This window comes from Kogia breviceps, chromosome 10 (assembly GCF_026419965.1).
Source record: "Kogia breviceps isolate mKogBre1 chromosome 10, mKogBre1 haplotype 1, whole genome shotgun sequence".
In the NCBI taxonomy this organism is placed as follows: Eukaryota; Metazoa; Chordata; class Mammalia; order Artiodactyla; family Physeteridae; genus Kogia; species Kogia breviceps.
In genome coordinates, this window is record NC_081319.1 from 94,928,812 (window position 1) to 94,948,985 (window position 20,174).

Sequence of the window (20,174 nt, forward strand, 5' to 3'; positions counted from 1 at the left end):
GGGGATGATTAAAATTGCTTTGCCTGATTCATAACGTAGAGGCAGAGGTGATTAAACTTGTATTTTGAGGCCTTTTCTTTCACTCATTTATTCAAACAAACATTTATCATTGGATGAATGGTGACTTTGACTTAAAAACACTATACAGACAAAAAACACTGGCAGCTTGTAGATAGCAGGGTTTGTTATTTGCTCTCCTAAAGGAATTTCATTACCAAATCCTCGTGCATCTTGAACCTCAAGAAGAATAATCCTTGCCTTTGTTGGAGTTTTAAATTTAGACTAATCAGACAATCGTGAAGCATTCTGTTCCGAGCATTCCTTTTAGGCTACCCACTTATTATACTCTGCTCTTAAGAAGAGATGAATGTGATTAGCGTCGAACATTCAGTTGGTGTTTTTGCATATCTAATACCAGGGAGAAATTTTCAAAAAGTTGTGCCTGCTGTTTAATATTATTCTATAGTCAACTTTTAATTATCTCTGCTGATGGAATGTAATCAGTGATGTGTATACTCCAAAATCATTTCCTTTGGCTTTGGGAAGCATTGTATGTATGAAGCTTTTATTTACCTTCCCTAATGGTTTTGCTCAACTCGTATTAAAATGATGCCAGATTCTTTGCGCACACAACTCATCAAAGGAAGGAAGGAGGGAATGGTCCAAAAGTATACTGGGGGTTAGGGAAAGGTTAACTGGAATTTTCACATTTGTAATAGATAATACACAGAATGAATCAACCCAAAGTTATTCATCTTGATTATTAGATAGAAAATAATGGCCAATAATTCACTACAGTTGCATAAAGAAAAACGCGATAAACCACTTACAAGATTTCCATGCACATATATTGTTGTTTCCCACTTCTATATTTTGAAATTTTCTAAAAGTGAATCTGCTGAAGTCACACTCCAGTAACCACTACAGCAGTAAACTGTCAGTTTAGTGATCTCCAAGATGTGGTCTGCAGATTACCAATGCTCCAAGGAGGCCTTTTGGGGAAACAGACGGGCTGGTATCCTGACCTATTAATGTTTCTAAATAATGTCCCTGTTACTTGTATTAGCTCTTACTGTTTATTGGTTAAAAAAAACCCTCTCTCCTTCCTATCTGTTCAGGTTAAGCTTATTTTTATGGGCAGCAATTATAGAAGGAAATTTGGGAAAGGTTTATCTTTTGCGTCGCAGCGTTTTAGATTTAGAAACTCTTCTCAGCCTAAAAATATATTTCTGCCTCAGCCTGCTCTAGAGCCCCTCCTCTCCTGCCATTTTTAGCCCTCTCTGTTTGGTCCATTCACCTGGCACACTGGTGAGATTGCTTAGCTCATGCCTTGGAAGTCAAGGATGGCTGGCTCTCCAGGGTGAGCTAAGGGGTGATCCCTAAGCGTGGAGATAACTGATGCCTAGGAAAAGAAAACCATCTCTGGCTACACACTTTGGTGTGGGGCCTGTCCTTGGTAAGTTGGTAGGAAAGTCTCCAGCCCCACTGGCCTGACCTGTGGGTCAGTGGGGTCTGATTGACATCACTGGGCTTCAGCAAGTTGGAAGCTACATTTAATCCCTGCTACTGGCTTACCTGTCGGCCACCCGCTCATAGCTTCACCTAACCCACGCCCTTGCAGGTGACCCTGTAGGACAGCTGTTCAGATGTTCCCCAATGCTTCATTTCCCCAGCTGGACACCACGCATGGGAGAGCCTTGGGAGGGGCTAGGCATGGCTCTTTGGCGAAGGCCAGTTTCTAAGTTCACAGCTTGCCAGCCAGTCTACGTTGCAAATAAATGTCAGGCTGCAGCCACTATGTGCCCTTGGGCAGAAGCTGACCTCAGCACATCTGTGAAACAGATTCTGTCACTGGGTCCCAGGTGGCCCATTCTCCTGTCACCCCCATCTCCACCTCTGCTGACCGCCTCATCATTTCCACATCAGGAAGCCAGTGTCCTCATGTTGTCCTCACTTGTTCCCCTATTATGACCTCTTCTGTAAAAAAGCAGAGGAAAACTAGTGTCTGAATGTCTGCTATGCGTGGGCCACATACTTTTATGTACATAATTGAACTTCAACTTTGCTCCAACCTTCTGAGACAGGCGTTTGTCTCATTTCACAGCTGATGAACTTGAGAGTCAAGCCAATAACTAACTTCCCCAAAGTTACAGAGCTGGAAAGTGGTAAAGCTCAGCTTTAATTCAAAACCTGTTCTCTTTCCATATATGTTTGTGTGTGTGCTTCTTTTTTTGGATGTCTGGATATTCCACTTCCAAGATAGCATATTATTCTGAAATTTAAAGAGAGAGGGAGAGGGAATCTTTAAACCAAAGGAAAGACTCTAATTATGGAATTTCAGGTATCCATGACTTTTTGGAGGGCTGTGATTTTAAAGCCACACCCCCTGGCAACCAGCCCCTGCAAGGTGTGACAAGCTGTGTAACATGCATCAAAGCATCCTTCTTAATTGGCTGCTGCTTTTAGTTAATCCTAGACTGCTCCCTTGCTTCTATTTCCAGCACGATTTAGAGCTCAACTGTTTCTCTTTGCTGTCCCTTGGCCAGGGTTGTGTGCTTTCCTGGTTTTCTAATAAAACTTTAACCCATGTTGGGAGCAAAATAGTTTACTTCCAGCCACCTCTCTCAAAATGAATTTGGCAACACTGCATTTAGGAATATGCTTTACCTACATTGAAAATAACTTTATGTTGCTTATCTGGGGGCCCGCAGTGACCTTGAACATGAGAGACATTCTTCCCCAAGAAGTGTTTTCCTGCCCTGCTGCCTTGAGTAAAACCAACAGAAGGGGCGGTCCACACATGCCAGCAGGGTTAAGGGGTTTTGGTGAGCACGTCTGTCTTCCACCGTGGAGACAAAGCCCAAAGGAATTTTCCTCCTTCCACCGGAGGTGTTTATAACGTCTAATTTGCTTGCCATGGCACTTGTAGAAAGGAGTAGGAGCTCAAACCACTGGCTCGCTGCCACGGAGCCACCGTGGGCTGGTGTCCCAGAGCGGTGGCACTCCCCTGTGGGTGCTGGGATGCTGATGGGGAGGAGGAAGGATTGGGGTTGGAGCAGCAGCCCCTGGGTCCCAACTTCCGCCCTACTCCCTGGAGGTGTGCGCCTCGGCCAAGGGGACAGCCAATCAGGGAGCGGGAGGGGGCCGCGTGGCAGTAAGTGAACTCGTGGGCGGGTGGTCCAGCGTCAGAACAGGTCCTTTGCAAGATCTTATACTAAAAGCTTTTCTGTTCTCCGTGCCCGCCAGCGAAGAACGTAGCCCTGGCGGAAGATTTGTCCTCATACCTGTTTTGCCTCGGGAAAGTGCTGCCCTTTGTGCTGCTGTAGTGTTTGATGAGACCTCCACCTGGTGCTTTGAGCATGACCTCATTCCCCATAAGAATTCAAAGGGCCGGGGTGGGAGGGGGGTTGGGGGGGAGGGCTAATTAGTCCTCCCTTAAGCACTTACAACGAAGTACAGTAATTCTCCTGAAAAGATCATCTAGTCGCTGAGTAAAAAGCCAGACACACTTTTAACATAACATCGGAATACAGTCATTTTATTTATTTATTTATTTTATTATTATTACTATTTTTTTTTTGCGGTACGCGGGCCTCTCTGTTGTGGCCTCTCCCGTTGCGGAGCACAGGCTCCGGCCGCGCAGGCTCAGCGGCCACGGCTCACGGGCCCAAGCCGCTCCACGGCATGTGGGATCTTCCCGGACCGGGGCACGAACCCGCGTCCCCTGCATCGGCAGGCGGACTCTCAACCGCTGCGCCACCAGGGAAGCCCCCTATTTTTAGTTTTCTAAGGAACCTCCATACTGTTCTCTGTTAGTGGCCGCATGAATTTACATTCCCATCAACAGTGTAGGAGGCTTCCCTTTTCTCCACAGCCTCTCCGGCATTTATTGTTTGTAGATTTTTTGATGATGGCCCTTCTGACCGGTGTGAGGTGATACCTCATTGTGGTTTTGATTTGCATTTCTCTAATGATTAGTGATGTTGAGCATCTTTTCATGCATTTGTTGGCCATCTGTATATCTTCTTTGGAGAAATGTCTGTTTAGGTCTTCTGCCCATTTTTTGATTGGGTTGTTTGTTTTTGTGATATTGAGCTGCATGAGCTGCTTGTATATTTTGAGATTAATCCTTTGTCAGTTGCAGCATTTGCAAATATTTTCTCCCATTCTGAGGGTTGTCTTTTCATCTTATTTATGGTTTCCTTTGCTGTGTAAAAGCTTTGAAGTTTCATTAGGTCCCATTTGTTTATTTGTGTTTTTATTTCCCTTACTCTAGGAGGTGGGTCAAAAAGGATCTTGCTGTGATTTATGCTGTAGAGTGTTCTGCCTGTTTTCCTCTAAGGGTTTTATAGTATCCGGCCTTACATTTAGGTCTTTAATCCATTTTCAGTTTATTTTTATGTATGGTGTTAGGGTGTGTTCTAATTTCATTCTTTTGCATGTAGGTGTCCAGTTTTCCCAGCACCACTTATTGAAGAGGCTGTCTTTTCTCCATTGTATATTCTTGCCTCCTTTGTCAAAGATAAGGTGACCATATGTGCGCGGGTTTATCTCTGGGCTTTCTATCTTGTTCCATTGATCTGTATTTCTGTTTTTGTGCCAGTACCATACTGTCTTGATTACTGTACCTTTGTAGTATAGTCTGAAGTCATGGAGCCTGATTCCTCCAGCTCTGTTTTTCTTTCCCAAGATTGCTTTTGCTATTCGGGGTCTCTTGTGTTTCTATACAAATTGTAAAATTTCTTGTTCTAGTTCTGTGAAAAATGCCATTGGTTATTTGATAGGGATTGCATTGAACCTGTAGATTGCTTTGGGTATATAGTAGTTTTCACAATATTGATTCTTCCAATCCAGGAGCATGGTATATCTCTTCAACTGTTTATGTTATCTTTGTTTTCTTTCATCAGTGTTTTATAAGTTTCTGAGTACAGGTCCTCTGTTTCTCTCTTAATATTGAAGGAAATTAAAGAATTCTCTCAATTTGCTATTTGTACATGACTTCCTGTTCCAAGTGGGCAGTTTTGGTCCCTGGGACCCTTAGTATTCTAGATCATTCTTTGACACCTTTGTTAGCCACCTTACTTAAGAATTGAATGACTGGGAAATAAAGCCATGTGGAGCCTTCAAATCATTTATCCTCAGTCTTGTCTAAGTGGCTAGTTAATGCTCCATTTGAAGGTGGAAAAATAGACATATCTTAGGAAGTAGTTCTCATTTGCTATGTTTAGTGAGGAACAAAATATAAACTCAGCAGTGTGAGAGAGAGGTGTACGATGTTTATTTCTTTATGAATATTCATAACTTGGGCCAAGAAAATAAGAGTACCAGCTTTAGATCTCATAGCTCTCCTTGATTTTAAAATGTTTTCACAGTTTAAAAAATAATGGGGTGTACTGCTGGTAGGAGTGTAGATTGGCATAGCCATTTTGGAAAACAATATGGCAGCATTGTGTAAGAGTGAATATTCATATACCATGACCCAATCAATCCAGTCCTAGGCAGTACCCCAGAGAAACTTTGCTTATGTGTATTGTTTCTACTGGAAATAACATTGTTTCTAGTAAAATAATTAAGTAAAATGAATTGAAAATAATTAAGTAATAATTAAGTAAAATGAACTGAAAAAGAAACTAAAAATTTAAAAAATCCATTAGCAGAACACTGAAAAATTCACACAAAGGATATTATACAGCAGTGAAAATGAACGACCCACAGCTGCTACCAACAGCATAGTTAAATCTTAGAAGCAACATTGTGTGCAAAAAAACTTAACCACAGAAGTCTATATATAATAAGATAGAATTATTTATAAAGTTCAGAATCAAGCAAAATTAAATGATATATTTTAGGGAATGATACAAAGTTCAGGATTGTGGTTACTTCTGGAGAAGAGGTGGGGGAGAGCTTAGGGAAGTAGCAGATAGGTATATGCATTGTTATTGGTAATGTCTTAAATGAGATGGTACATTTATGGGTGTTCATTTTATTGCTGTGCTTCATAGATTATATACATGTTGTGTGCATCCTTTTGTAGAGTTCAAATTTTGCATAATACAAAAAATTTTTTTGGATTAAAAAATGTTTCCAGCTTTATTGAGGTACATTCAGCTCTACGGAAGTTTAGGGTGTACAGCATAATGATTTGACTTTACGTGTATTGTGAAATGATTACCACAATGTTTAGTTAACATTCATCATCTTGTATACATACAAAAAAGAAAAAATTATTTTTTCCTTGTGATGAAAACTCTTAGGATTTACTCTCTTAATAACTTTCATCTATATCATACAGTTGTGTTAAGTATAGTCATCATGTTGTACATTATTATATTTGTAAAATACAAATATTTTAAGGTGATAGCATAAACCAGAATTAAGGTGATAGCATAAACCAGAATTTCCCCTTGTTGCTCCCATATTCTACCTATTTCCTATCATAGTCCTTTTTAAAAAAAAATCTTAATTAATTAATTAATTAATTAATTTTTTGGCTGAGTTGGGTCTTCATTGCTGTGCACGGGCTTTCTCTATTTGTGGTGAGCAGATGCTACTCTTCGTTGTGGTGCACGGGATTCTCATTGTGGTGGCTTCTCTTGTTGCGGAGCACGGGCTAGGGCGCGCAGGCCTCAGTAGTTGTGGCTCACAGTCTCTAAAGTGCAGGCTCTCGGTAGTTGTGGCGCACGGGCTTAGTTGCTCTGCGGCATGTGGGATCTTCCCGGACCAGGGCTCGAACCCGTGTCCCCTGCATTGGTGGATTCTTAACCAGGGTGGATAACCACCAGGGAAGCCCCTATAGTCCCTTTCATAGTCCCCACTGTCTTGACATTACACATGAGTGTTTAAAAGATGTGGTATGACAGGGAAATCCTTAAGGTCCTTTGGGTGGCTGAGGATATAGGGTGAAGCTGACAATAACCCCGAAGTGGGGTGAGATAGGAGACGCAGAAGCCCTCTACTCATCTTCCTAAGGAATACCTAGAGAATCTTGGGTCATGGAGAAAAGAGAGCCCATTAAGTAAGGCTTGGCGTGACCTTCTGGAAGCTCCCTATTTATTGTCCCAATGGTGATGAATAGTTCCAAATGTGGACGATCAGCTTGGATAACTTATTAGGAGAAACTTGTTTTTTTTGCTACCCACTGTTCTTTTCTGAGCAGAACGTGGCCTTGAGTGAGGAGGGATTTGGCATGTGTATAATGATGTCATAGGTGATGCAGCCAGGCAAATTATCTCAGAGGCTCAGTCCTGAAAAATTAAAAGGCAATAGGTGAGAGATTGGTCCATGCGGGATTAAGGATGACAATGAAAGTGGAAACCGTATGCCAGGACTGGTGTGGTGCTCCTCTGGGTACCAAAGTTCTCTCCTGCTCAGATGCATCATCTAAAGTGCTGGCCGGTCTTGGAAGGGGAGGGCAGACGTCTCCAGGGGGTCCTCAGCTTACTCTTGAGCAACTGCATAGAGTAATGTGTGGCATGCCCGTGGGGTGGAGGTTGAGTCTTCCTCTGGATTTCCATTGAAGGAGCGTGTGGGATCAGTACCCAACTGCGCATTTGTCCTGAGAACACCCAGAGGTCCCTGTGTGGCTTGGTATTTTTCAGACTAATTCTCCAAGAGGAAAATGTGCAGAATGTCTGTTTTCTAAAATAGTTTCAGCATCTTTTATGCAATGCTGATGCATCTGGAAGTGAAAATGCTAAGAGTTTCATTTCACGAAAAATGGATTTTTTTTCTTTAACCTTTAACTTTAGATCACAAGTAGCGACATTTTCACCGTAGTCTTAAGGGTATCAAAATGTGTGTGTTCGTTGACACATTGAACCAGTCTTTACTGAGAATATTAATGTGCAAAGAAATGTGCAGTTTGTTATGAAAAATGCAGAGACCTGATAATGGCTCTTAGGATCTCAAAGTGTAGAGAGGGAAATGGGTCATTCATTACATGACAGGACAAATAACAGTATATGTGGAAGCATGTCACAGAGGAGGTGACATCTGAGCTGAATCTTAAAGGACGAGTAACATTTGAATTAGTAAGAAGGGCATTCCCAATTGAGGGACCAGCATAAATAAAGAGGAATTTTGCCTTGTAAATTTCTAAGATTTCACCAGATTTTATGACACAAACACAAGCATCATGATAATGAAATTAATAGGAAATTCAGAGAAATATTATCTAAGTAAATTAAAACTTTTGTGAGTGTGTGCTAAATTTGTTTGTCCTACCTTTTCATCTTAATTATGTTGCAAAGCACAATAGATTTGCACTATGTTAAACTGGTTAATAGTGCCCAATGAATAGAATTATAATTCAGTTTAAAAGTAGTTTAATATCCTACTGGTAAAACAGTTAAGAATTTAGCATTTAAGTAAATTTAGATACTTTAGAGTTTAGATAAATTTAGATAAATTAGAAGTTTGGGGTTAACAGATACACACTACTCTATATAAAATAGATAAACAACAAGGACCTACTGTACAGCCCAGGGAACTATATTTAATATCTTGTAATAACCTATAATGGAAAAGAATCTGAAAAAGAGTATATATATATAGACACACACATATATGTGTACATATAGATGAATCACTTTTCTTTATACCTGGAACTAACACAACATTGTAAATCCATTATACTTCAATTAAAAAAAGAAAAAAAGTTAGCATTTTTATATTTCCCCTTTGTACTCTATTACTTCTCAGAAAATGGTTAAGCCCCAATTAGAAATCTAACTTGCTTTGGGTTTTATCATTTATCACAGAGATAAAGATGAACTGAGAACAGAAATCTCAAAATGCGATAATGATAGTACCTTATATTTCAGTAGCACACAGTATATATAAAATAGTTCAGTATTTGTTATTTAAATTCAGCAAGTGTGCAACAGAAAGAGCAATATAAGACTAAATTATAAGTTTGCTTTGCAGAATAAACTATTTCCAGTATATTCTGCTCAACTGTGTATTGGTAGCATTCGTAAACAGTTCATTGTTACATTATTTTTCCTGAAAAACCTGTTAACAGAATTATCTTGCTTCTTTCCCCCTCTTTGCAGAGTCTGTTAAATTTTAGCAATTCTAAATCAGAATAGCATCTAATAGACAACACGTGGAATGTGTTGGCTGTTAATTCAAACGTTTTTATGGCATATTCATTAGACAAATACATAATATTTATAAAGTCTATCCAGTAATTAAAAGAAATGGATGAATATGTATCACTGTCTTGTTTTTTTAGCAAAATAAATAATTCACAGTAAACGTTTCTAATTATTTCAGCTAAACGTTTATAGCGCTTGAATGATAATATTTGTTATTTCTATCGTTTAGATTTTATAGGTAATTTTTGGACAGAAATGCCTCTTTCGTGTTGAAGTGTCTGTGCCTTTACACATACATTGCAGATTACTGAAACAATAATTTGCCCTTCAGCTGTAGTGAATAAAACTCTCCTTTATCCTTAGTTTGCTGAGGACCTCTCTGATCACCTTTCTGTGTCCTTACAGAGGTGCTAATGCTAATTAATGTTTTAATAGGAAAAAATGTCGGCAAATAAAACTTGTTAAATTTGAAGCATGAATTATAAATTCACCTTGATTGCCCTAATGATCATGTTTATAGAGTGCTTCCAGTATGCTGAACTCTGTACTAAATATTTTACTTATGGAGACTTCCCTGGCGGTCCAGTGGTTAAGACTCTGCGCTTCCACTGCAGGGGGCACGGGTTTGATCCCTGGTTGGGGAACTAAGATCTCACATGCCATGCAGCCGAAAAAAGAAAATTTTTTTTTTTACTTATATATACTTATATATATATATAAAATATATACTTATATATATTATTATATGTATGATAATATATGCACTTATATATTTGAATGTAAATACTTACATATATATGCTTATATATTACTATATGCATATGGTAATATATATACATATATATTACATATATATACATATATATTATTTAATTTTCCCAGTTACTGTGTGAGGTGGGTGTTATTATGCCCATTTTACAGATGAATTTGTAACCATTATGCCTCCTAACATATAATAATCATTTAAATATACTATATTAATAATATATTGATATTTTAAATATGCTGGAGCATATTTAAATATGCTCCATATTTATATTTATATTATATATATTTAAATTAAATATTTAAAATATGCTGGAGCTTTACACACATTTCATACATCTATAAACTTTCTTCTGTTCATTCAACAAATATTTATTCACTGACTGTTTATGTGCCAGGCTGCTGTGCTACACTCTGGGGAGGGTGGGAAAAGGCAGTACCCACCCCCTCTTGCCTTTAAGGGACTTGACAATGTACTGGGAGAGATGAACTTGCCTAAGACACAAGTACAAGAAAATAATGATAATTGCTTTAATAGGCGTAGGTACAGGGTACTGTAGAAAAATGGGAGAAGGGGACCTCAGCTCTCCAGAAGGTTTGAGAGAGGTCTTCACAGACAATCAGCCCTAGCTTTGCACCTTGAAGACTGAGTCTGAGTTTGAAAAGATGATCAGAGGGAAAAGTGCAGAGGGAAAAGAATAGACCAGGGTGTGGGCAGGAGCCGGAGCCAGGCAGGCTAGGTCAGGGAGCTACAGGGATTCAGAGGGGCTGAGCGTCAAGTGCAGCTGGAGGAGGGCCATGGTGGCTGAGCTCAGATCACAAGGAGGCTGGCCTGCTGTTTCACAGAGGGCGGACCTTGTGCTCTTTGTGTTGAAAAGCCATCAGCAGATTGATTCAACAAATACTCATTAAATTATGATAAGGGATGTCCTTTTCCCCTCCCTCCCTCCTCTTCTCATTTATTCATTCAGCAGATTTTTCGTGAGTGTGTGCCTGTAACATGCCTAGCATCGTGTTGAGCTATGAGGATAAAAGCATGAGCAAGAACTTGACATAGTTCTGCCTTCCTGGAACTTACTAGTTAGTGGGGGAAACAAGCATTCATCGTGAATTTAGCAAAAAAAAAAAAAGTAAAATTACAAAGGTGACCAGTGTAACAAGGGAGAGAGTGATTCTGTAAAAGCATGTAGTAGGGGGTAGTGACCTGGCCGAGGAGATCAGGAAAGGCTCCCTTGAGGAGAAGAGGACTGAGCTGAGGGAGGAAAGAGTACAAGGTCATTTGATGAAGAAGGTGGGTGATTCGGGGAGAAGTCTCAGCAAGGAGGAGATCATGTGCAAAGGGTCTGAGGCCTAGAAGAGCTAGGTACTTTTCAGGAATGAGAAGTAAAGGCAGAGGAGCTGCATGCAGGCTGGAAAAGAATGCAAGGGCTGGATCCCACTGGGCCCTGGGAGCCATGGTCAGAATCCAGGCTCTGTGGAAAGCCACTGCTGTGCTTTGGGCAGGTGCTGAGGATGGGCTGTAGGAGAAGGGGCTGTAGGGTGGCAGGGAAGGAAGCAGGGAGACTAAATGGAGGGCAGCAGAATAGTCCAGATGAGTCGGGATGGTGGGCAGCCTGGAGCGGAGGTGGTGGTCGGGAGAGAAGGGGAAGGGTGTGTGCTTGTGGCCGACTCAGTGACTGGATGGTTGGGAACGGGGCGTAGTTTGGAAAGGACGATGTCAGGGTGATGTCGGGGCCATTGCTGAGCTAGGGAAACAGGAGGGGCAGAACCCCCTCTGCCTGGATTCCCAGAAAACGTCAGGAGAGGTGGAGAAAGACATCAAAAGGAATTGGGATTGGAGGTTGGCCTTGAAGAATGAGTAGGCATTTTCTAGTTGGCAAGGAGGGGAAGGGCATGCTAATCGAGGAAGTGGCAGGTTCAGAGGCACAACCAGAATAGAGCAGACAAGTGATGGCATACGTACACGGGTACAAAAGGGAAATTAATATGTGACCCATAAATAACTGTTGCTTTCTTGATACGCTCATGCCTCTTTTGTGTGCAGTCATCCTAAGACCTATAGTAGGTAGAGTTTGTAAATAGGTTAAAATGTTTAAGTGGTTTTTTTTTTTATTCCATGGACATAATATATAGAAATTCCTCTCTTTCCTTCCATATTTTAAAGTAAGGATTCACATATGGCTCTTGATTTTATTATCTGCCTTCTTTCTAATGAAATTTAGCCATTTGGGTAGGACTTCGACTTTAGGTTTTTCCTTAGTGTTTTGGCATCTGGATTTGGGATTAATCGACATTTTAAATTTACTGAAATAAGTATAAATTTACTCCTGATGGAAATATAATCATGTTGATTTCAATTTAGCTTGGAAACTAAAATCAAAGGACAATCAAATCCAAAAAGAGTTAGTAATGCTAAGACGTAGGTGACGCTGACTCTGGGGAAAAATAAGGTGACATTGAATTAATATTTAACTTTTTAAATAATAAGTACAAGAGTGTTGATAATCAGATCAATTTTGGAGACGTGATATAGCACTGAAATTATGAGCATAGCTTGCGTGAAAGATAGTGGCTTAAATACTGCCTTTAACATCTGCTAGCCCTACAGATGCCCAGTTTTCTTGTCAATAACAGAGGTAATAATGATTACTAGCTACCTCACAGGGTGCGGTGGAGTATTGTATGTTAAGCATTCGCACAGTGCCAGGGACATAGTCAGCGTTCAATAAATGTCTGTGATGACTTCCAGTATCAGCGATACTGTGCTTCACCTGAGTCATCAGCAGAGGGGCACGTACAGTTTCTAAAGTGAAAGTCAGGGGCTTCCCTGGTGGCGCAGTGGTTGAGAAATCTACCTGCTGATGCAGGGAACACGGGTTCGAGCCCTGGTCTGGGAAGATCCCACACACGGCGCGGAGCAACGGGGCCCGTGAGCCACCACTACTGAGCCTGCGCGTCTGGAGCCTGTGCTCCGCAACAAGAGATGCCGCGAGAAGTGAGAGGCCCGCGCACCGCGATGAAGAGTGGCCCCCGCTCGCCGCAACTAGAGAAAAAGCCCTCGCACAGAAACGAAGACCCAACGCAGCCAAAAATAAATAAATAAATAAATAAATAATAAAATAAAGTGAAAATCAGGCTGTTATGGTAAATACATGTACCAAACTTGCTTACCTTTGTGGCGAGAAAGAATCTTAGAAAGCATCCGATTCAGTAATGTTTCTGACATTTTCTGGGGAAGAACTAACCGTTTTTCATTTCTCAGAAGTTTGGGGGTCAATAGGCAGAGAAGGAGGGGAAGGAATTAGGGTTATTTTGATGGTGTTATTCCTAAGGTCAGGAGATGGGCTGGGAAGCAACCCCCCTGGCAGGCAGAGCCCGCTCATCCTCAGAGATGAGGACCTGCTATGTGTCTGCTTGCTGAGTTTTTGGTATTCTGAATTGTCTCATGTGTGTTGTCTGTGTGTGTGTGTGTGTGTGTGTACATGTGTGAGAGAGAGAAAGAGAGAGAGATAGGGTGGGAGAGAGATTATGCAAATATGTTTTTCTTTTCTGAGAATTCAGCTAATGTGAATGAAGACCACAGAAAACTGCCTAACTCAGTGGGAATGTTGTTTTTGTAATTACAGGTCTAGGCTTTTTGTGTTGAGTTTCTCTACTGTCTCCCCTTCTGCTCAAGCTAAATCTGTGTGAAAAGATCTGCTGGGAAGGAGCTGACTGCTTATGATTCTCCATTGTGATGAAAGCACATGGTACAGGTAAATACCTCTGCAATCTTTAACCGAAAGTAACTATCATTTGATTGTAAAATCTCCAAGATAATGGTGGGGGTGTTTACCTGTCTGTTCACACGCACACGCACATGCAACAGACAACGTAAATCTGTAGATTCATGTGTCCTCCGTCTGTTTATTCTCTCCATCTCTTTATAAAAATGGAACCCTTGCTTTTCTGTGGAAAAGAAATTAGCTTCTATTCATTTTGAGCTCACTGACTTGAATGATGACAAGGCATTAATAAGAAAGGGATATAACTGTGATCACTGTGTTTATAAACTCAGCTAGAGAGGCTACCATCCGATGCTAGTGGTGAACAATGCAACATATGCCATCACCTAACCTTTTTCTTCCTCTTAGCAATGCAATAATGAACATCTTTTCATTACAAGTTATTTATCTACAAATATATAGCATACCACTGAATACATATCCTAAAATACATTTAATTGGTCTTCTCTAGTTGGACATTTAAGTTGTTTCTAATTTTTTTTTTTTTGCTTTTATGCCACCAAGAATGTTCTTTTTTTTTTTTTTTTTAACATCTTTATTGGAGTATAACTGTTTTACAATGGTGTGTTAGTTTCTGCTTTACAGCAAAGTGAATCAGTTATACATATACATATGTTCCCATATCTCTTCCCTCTTGCATCACCCTCTCTCCCACCCTCCCTATCCCACCCCTCTAGGTGGTCACAAAGCACAGAGGTGATCTCCCTGTGCTATGCGGCAGCTTCCCACTAGCTATCTAATTTACATTTGATAGTGTATATATGTCCCTGCCACTCTCTCACTTCGTCACATCTTACCCTTCCCCCTCCCCATATCCTCGAGTCCATGCTCTAGTAGTAGTAGGTCTGTGTTTTATTCCCGTTCTATCACTAATCTCTTCATGACATTTTTTTTTTTTTTTTTGCTTTTATGTTACCAAGAATGTTCTTATGGCTTCATGTTGGTTGCCATTATTAATGGTGTCCTTGGGATAGTTCCTTAGCGGTAAATTGCTGAATTTAAGAGTTTTCAAGTTTTAAGACTCTTGATACTTGTTGCCAAATTACTTTCCAGTTAAGTCAGACCAGTTTATATTTCCAGAGGCGCAGTATATGAGAGACCTACTTCCATATAGTTTTTTTGCCCGTGCTGAGAATTTTGAAAACCAAAAGAGTCTTTGCCAGTTGATTCTGAGAAATGGTGCCTCTATGTGTCCCTTTTTTTTTGGGGGGGTGGTTGTGAGGGAGGGGGCATTTATTTGTAAATAATACTATTTTGAAGAATCTTTCTTCTGTAGACAGTAGAATGCTTGAAACTTACCAATAGTTAACATTTGAGAAATAATACTAAATCAAGAAGCATGGAGGGTCTTAGACAACCATGAGATCACATACTTTTTCAAAGGAAAACATAATTTTTTATTTTTTAATAAGAATAAAAAGGTATTTAATAAAAAGCAGCCATCATTAAACATGGATCTGAAGTTAATATACATGTATGTGTGTGTTGTATGTATATATGTACGTATGCAGGTGTGTATATATGTGTGTGTATGTATAACACTACATACATATATGTGTGTCTGTATACATACACATATACCCATCCAACATTGGGAGTAGGATGAAATATAATTACGGTAGTACGGTATGATTCAGGGGCTGTGGATCACAGTCGATAAGACGGCAGGCTCCAGACTGCCTTGGCTCAAACTCCAGCTCTGCTATTTTCTTGAAGTATGGCCTTGGGCAAGTTACTATACAGCCCCAAATCTAAGTTTATAAAATTTAGATATTACTAGTACCCATCTCATAGGGTGGTGTTGGGGGTTTTTTTGCGGTACGCGGGCCTCTCACTGTCGTGGCCTCTCCCATTGCGGAGCACAGGCTCCGGACGCGCAGGCTCAGCAGCCATGGCTCACGGGCCCAGCCGCTCCGCGGCATGTGGGATCCTCCCGGACCGGGGCACGAACCCGCGTCCCCTGCATCGGCAGGTGGACTCTCAACCACTGCGCCACCAGGGAAGCCCCTCATAGGGTGTTTTTACAAGGAACTATATATGAGATCATTTAAAAGTCCTATTCCAAAAGAGTATTTAATGCTATGAGAAGATGGTCACGATCAAAGTAAAAAAAGCAAAGTATGACACTAACCATGGTACAATCCCATTCTTGTAAAACTGTTTTTTCCTTTCTTCCTCCTTTGTTTCATCCTCCTCTGGGATCCAAAAAAGGTATAATATATTTCTGAATGGCTTTTGTTAGAATTAATGGAGTAATCCCAGTTCTGGAGAAACTGGCTGACTGAAGTCTGCAAGTCAGAGATCCATTCGCCACAGAGCTATGAAGTCAAAACTGTCTATGACACTGACCAGTGGGTCCCTTGGAGCAGCCCTTATGCGAGAACAGAGTCTCATCCCCACCCCCGGCTGCCTGACTCCTGAGATACAGCGAGGACCTTGGATAAGGCCAGCTTCCTGGCCCCTTGGAGCTGCACTGAATCTCTAACGGTCCAGCTCTATATATGAGCTGCCCTGCTAGGCTCATCTTGTTCTCCCATTACTAAATAAGTTTCCTTTCACAAGGGCGAGTCCCTCAACCCTTGAACCACATCATACGGTTGCAATGTAGAAGGAAAAAGAGTCAGAGCGTGATTTGGCATCAAGGAGACAAACCACGGCGACTTGTCTGGCTTCAGCTAATGCTTTTCACCAGACACTCTGCAAGTCTTGTGTATGTACATTTGTTTTGGCCCAAATTTCCAGTCTAATTTGAACAGCTCTGTACTTTTCAGTAAAAGAGGAACATGTGAATTCCCAATTAAGACAGTTTAGCTTAAGAAGTCCTCTTTAGTGGACCATAAATTATTCTCCTCGTAATGATTACGAGGACGCATAAGAAAATGAAACTTGTGTTTATGCACGTATATATGTTATTTCAACAAAACTAATAAGTTCACAAAGGGAGAGAGGACAATGAATGTGTCAGCAAATATAGGTCAGCGAAAGAGTGCATCGTGTTCTGCCAGACTCCAGCGAGCCGAGGTAGAAAGGCCAAGCATCTCCGTAGTAAGGGCGGTTGATAACACCGCCATATGGGATGTTTGGTATTTGGATAGCACTTTGATTCCTCCTCAACTACGGAATCAATAGGGACTCAAACAGAGAGGAAGAAAGGATTCTCTAGCTGTGCATGCTGGTGTGCAGAAATGCAGACACGTTGATTACTAGGGGCTTACCAGGATGAAATTTCTGTAGGGAGGCGGAGGAGTGGGGAATATTTAACCACATTTCACAGCAGTTTTGGGTTGTCTTCATAACCAGACCATTGGTGCAATCATGTGGGAAACTTCTCTGCAAGACCAGGTCAAATCATTCTTGAGAACTCAATTCAGAGAGTCCCATAGGCCCTTTGGGGATGCCCTCGGGCTTTGCCAGAACAGAGTGAGAGCACAAATTTTGAATTGGAAGAAACTGAGATGATGTCTTTAAATTCTGATCTCGTTTAGACATCCATCCCTCATTTATTCATTCAGTAAATACCTTTTGGGGGGGCTACTATGTACTCACACAGTTCTAAACACTGGAGATATGGAATCGGACAAGGTAGACAAGGGGCCTACCCTGACGGAGCTTTCATTTCTAAGGCAGATACCGTCGGCAGCATCAGAACCTGGTTTGGGTGAACAGGGGGGATGATCTGGACCGTTCTAAAAGGAGGTTTAGAGTGCATCTGAAATGAGAGAGTGGAGAAACCAGTGGAGAAAAAGACCTGTTGATCCGGAAGGTGCAGGCAGAAAGAACCAGAGGAGAGAGACTAGCTGGGAGGTTGTGGTTACTGAAAGCAGGGCCAGATTGGGATGTGAAGAAGGTACCGAGAGAAGACAAGTGTGAAAGAAGACAATTGGATGCACAATTGTCAGAGCCCATAAAAAAAAATCATGCAACCATTGATCTCTCAATTTAGGTAATAGAAATAAAGCTTGCTATCGATAATCTGTCTTTTAACAAATTGTGAAATGGGTGTTTTATTCTATGACTGTATAAACATGTGAGACAAGAGCGTGGATGGCTCATGGTATAGGGTGGTACTTTCTTTTTTTCAACCACACCCAAAAGAAGAACTGAGGTGCTGGCTTCACCAGAACACATTGACCTTACTCTAACTTTGACTAATGACATCCCTATTCTTACTTTACCCACCACCCTTCACGTTAGAGAGCGAGATTAGTTCTATGATCAATTTTCCCTTCTGTGGGCAACCACAGTTAACTTTATTTAGTTAACTTTTTTTTGTTTTTTTGTTTTTTTGTGGTATGTGGGCCTCTCGCTGTTGTGGCCTGTCCCGTCGCGGAGCACAGGCTCCGGACGTGCAGGCTCAGCGGCCATGGCTCACAACAGGCCCAGCTGCTCCGCGGCATGTGGGATCTTCCTGGACTGGGGCACGAACCCGCGTCCCCTGCATCGGCAGGCGGACTCTGACCCACTGCACCACCAGGGAAGCCCTATTTAGTTAACTTTAAACAGATTTAACTTCTGGATCGAAATAGTCTCTCTTGTCACCTCTTGGCCTCTTTAGTATTTTGGTACCTTTCCACGCAGCCTGTTTGTGGGATCGTGGTTCTTCTTACCTTCCTCCCTCAATTCCTGGTTGCTTTTAGTGGTCTCTTAAATAATAAAATCCACTTAGAGATTTATTTTTTCTCCTTTGACCTTCAACATGGGTTTGGTAAAGGCTACATTTTTGGCTTTGGCTTTACTATCATTGAGGGACCCTTTTCTTCTGTATTATTGCTCCCTAGTCAACTGCTTTATTCTGGGGCTCAAACTTCTACCATATATTTTACTCAAATACTTGTCCTTTCTTTGACAAGCCCAGTTCGTTCAGTTTAGTTGTCTGTCCCACTCCCAGCCCATTCCACCCAAGCCCCCAACACACACACTGGGATTTGCAGTGTACATTTCCAAGGTTAAGAAAACCCTATTGATATTCATTAAATCTTTAAAATAGAGATCTTCTCCAAAATCATCTTTTAGCATAAATATGTTCTTCTCTTTTCCACTCTAGTTCCTTCAGTCTGAAGGTAGTCTGCATAACTCCTAGCTAGTTTGGGGGAAGGTATTATTTTGAGACACTTTAATGATGTTTTTCATGGCAAAATGAAAAACGTAGAGACAAAGACCCCAGGGTACATAGTGTTTTATATGTAGGCATAGCTTTTCAAAACCGTTTTGGAGTGTATTCAAGTATCTAAAGTAATTTTTTATACAGACTTCTGTATAAAGCATTTTATTCTTTGAAAAAATCTTATAAATAATATAATTTACTGTGTCAGTGTGCAAACATTCTCATAGTTCTCTTACCTTTCATGAAATGAGGGAGAATATTTTGTCATCTGACAGTAAATCGCATGAGAAAATGGTTGATACCAAAGCCTACTGTTTTTTTTATTTATTTACTTTCTTTTCCACGTTGGGATGCTGGAGCATAATGCTGCAGAGATTTCCTCCCTCCTGATACACTGATGCTGCTCTCAGCGTTGGCAGACTGTACTATTCAAAGTGTGAGTGACGACTAGATGTAGAAATATCAAAGTGTCAGTATTCTGTGGTACTTCTTAAATGACTCTCTTGTTTTCTCAGAGTTCATCAAATGAGATGAAGTATTTGAATATGTTTTCTAAATTCTAGAATATTACCTATTATAGCTGTTGGCGTTATAGTATTTAGAGGTTGAAGGGAACGTGAAGATGATTTAGTCCCCTTTCCCCCCAACTCAAGACCCCCTCAAATATCATTAGTGCCTTTCATTTCACCAGGGTTCAGCTGGCGAGTCATTGATTGTTCATTGATTATTGAAAGAACCATTATCACTGTAAGATTCAGAAATAGTATATAGAAATCGTTGGGAGTAGTATACTCTTCTGTTTGAGTTAGCAAGAAACAAAAGATGCATGCCTCTAGATGCCAAGCGGTATCAAGGATTATGTCTTTAGATTAAATGAGAAGTATATCATTGATATTTATTTAGATTTTCACTAAGCGTTTTGAGTAAAATTTGGGAAGGTTGTTTCTATGACTTGGCCATTTACTCTGCCTCCTGTTTTCTCTTTGGAAGTATTCTTTCTTCTGTATCTTTCATTTTTCTTTTCTTTAAAGTGAGGACAACAGGTCACTGTGAAGATTACATACAGAATCAACTTTTAGAACATTTTCTGGCCTGGCACATGGTTAAAGCATCTGCTACTACTAATTCTACTCTGTTGTTTCTCCCTGCTACTTCACACTCTGTTTTTTCTGGTAGAGATTTTTCTTCAGTATCAAAAATAAATCGATATAACCAAACAAAACAAGAAATTAAGTACTGATATCATGTGCTTTAGAAGCTGGGGTTGTGTTTGGTTCCACTGGTGGAGATGTGATCCTCTGAGTGCATCCATGGCTGAACCCAAGTTCAGGTGGAACTCCCTGGGTCTGGGGATCAGGAGAGCTTTGAACAAGATGCTCATTTTGTGCCTCCAAGTATCATCTCTGTAACATGAGCGGACTA

At 40.8% G+C, this 20,174-nt stretch overlaps 1 protein-coding gene across 4 annotated transcripts in view; it reads left to right on the plus strand.

The window, feature by feature from the left end:
• ATXN1 (ataxin 1) overlaps positions 1-20,174 on the plus strand; it is a 402,319-nt gene that overhangs the window by 140,630 nt on the left and 241,515 nt on the right. For all 4 annotated transcript variants that reach the window (XM_067006729.1, XM_067006732.1, XM_067006731.1 and 1 more), the window contains one exon: positions 13,490-13,618. The gene's annotated coding sequence lies outside the window, so the exon portion shown is untranslated. The remainder of the gene's footprint in view (positions 1-13,489; positions 13,619-20,174) is intronic.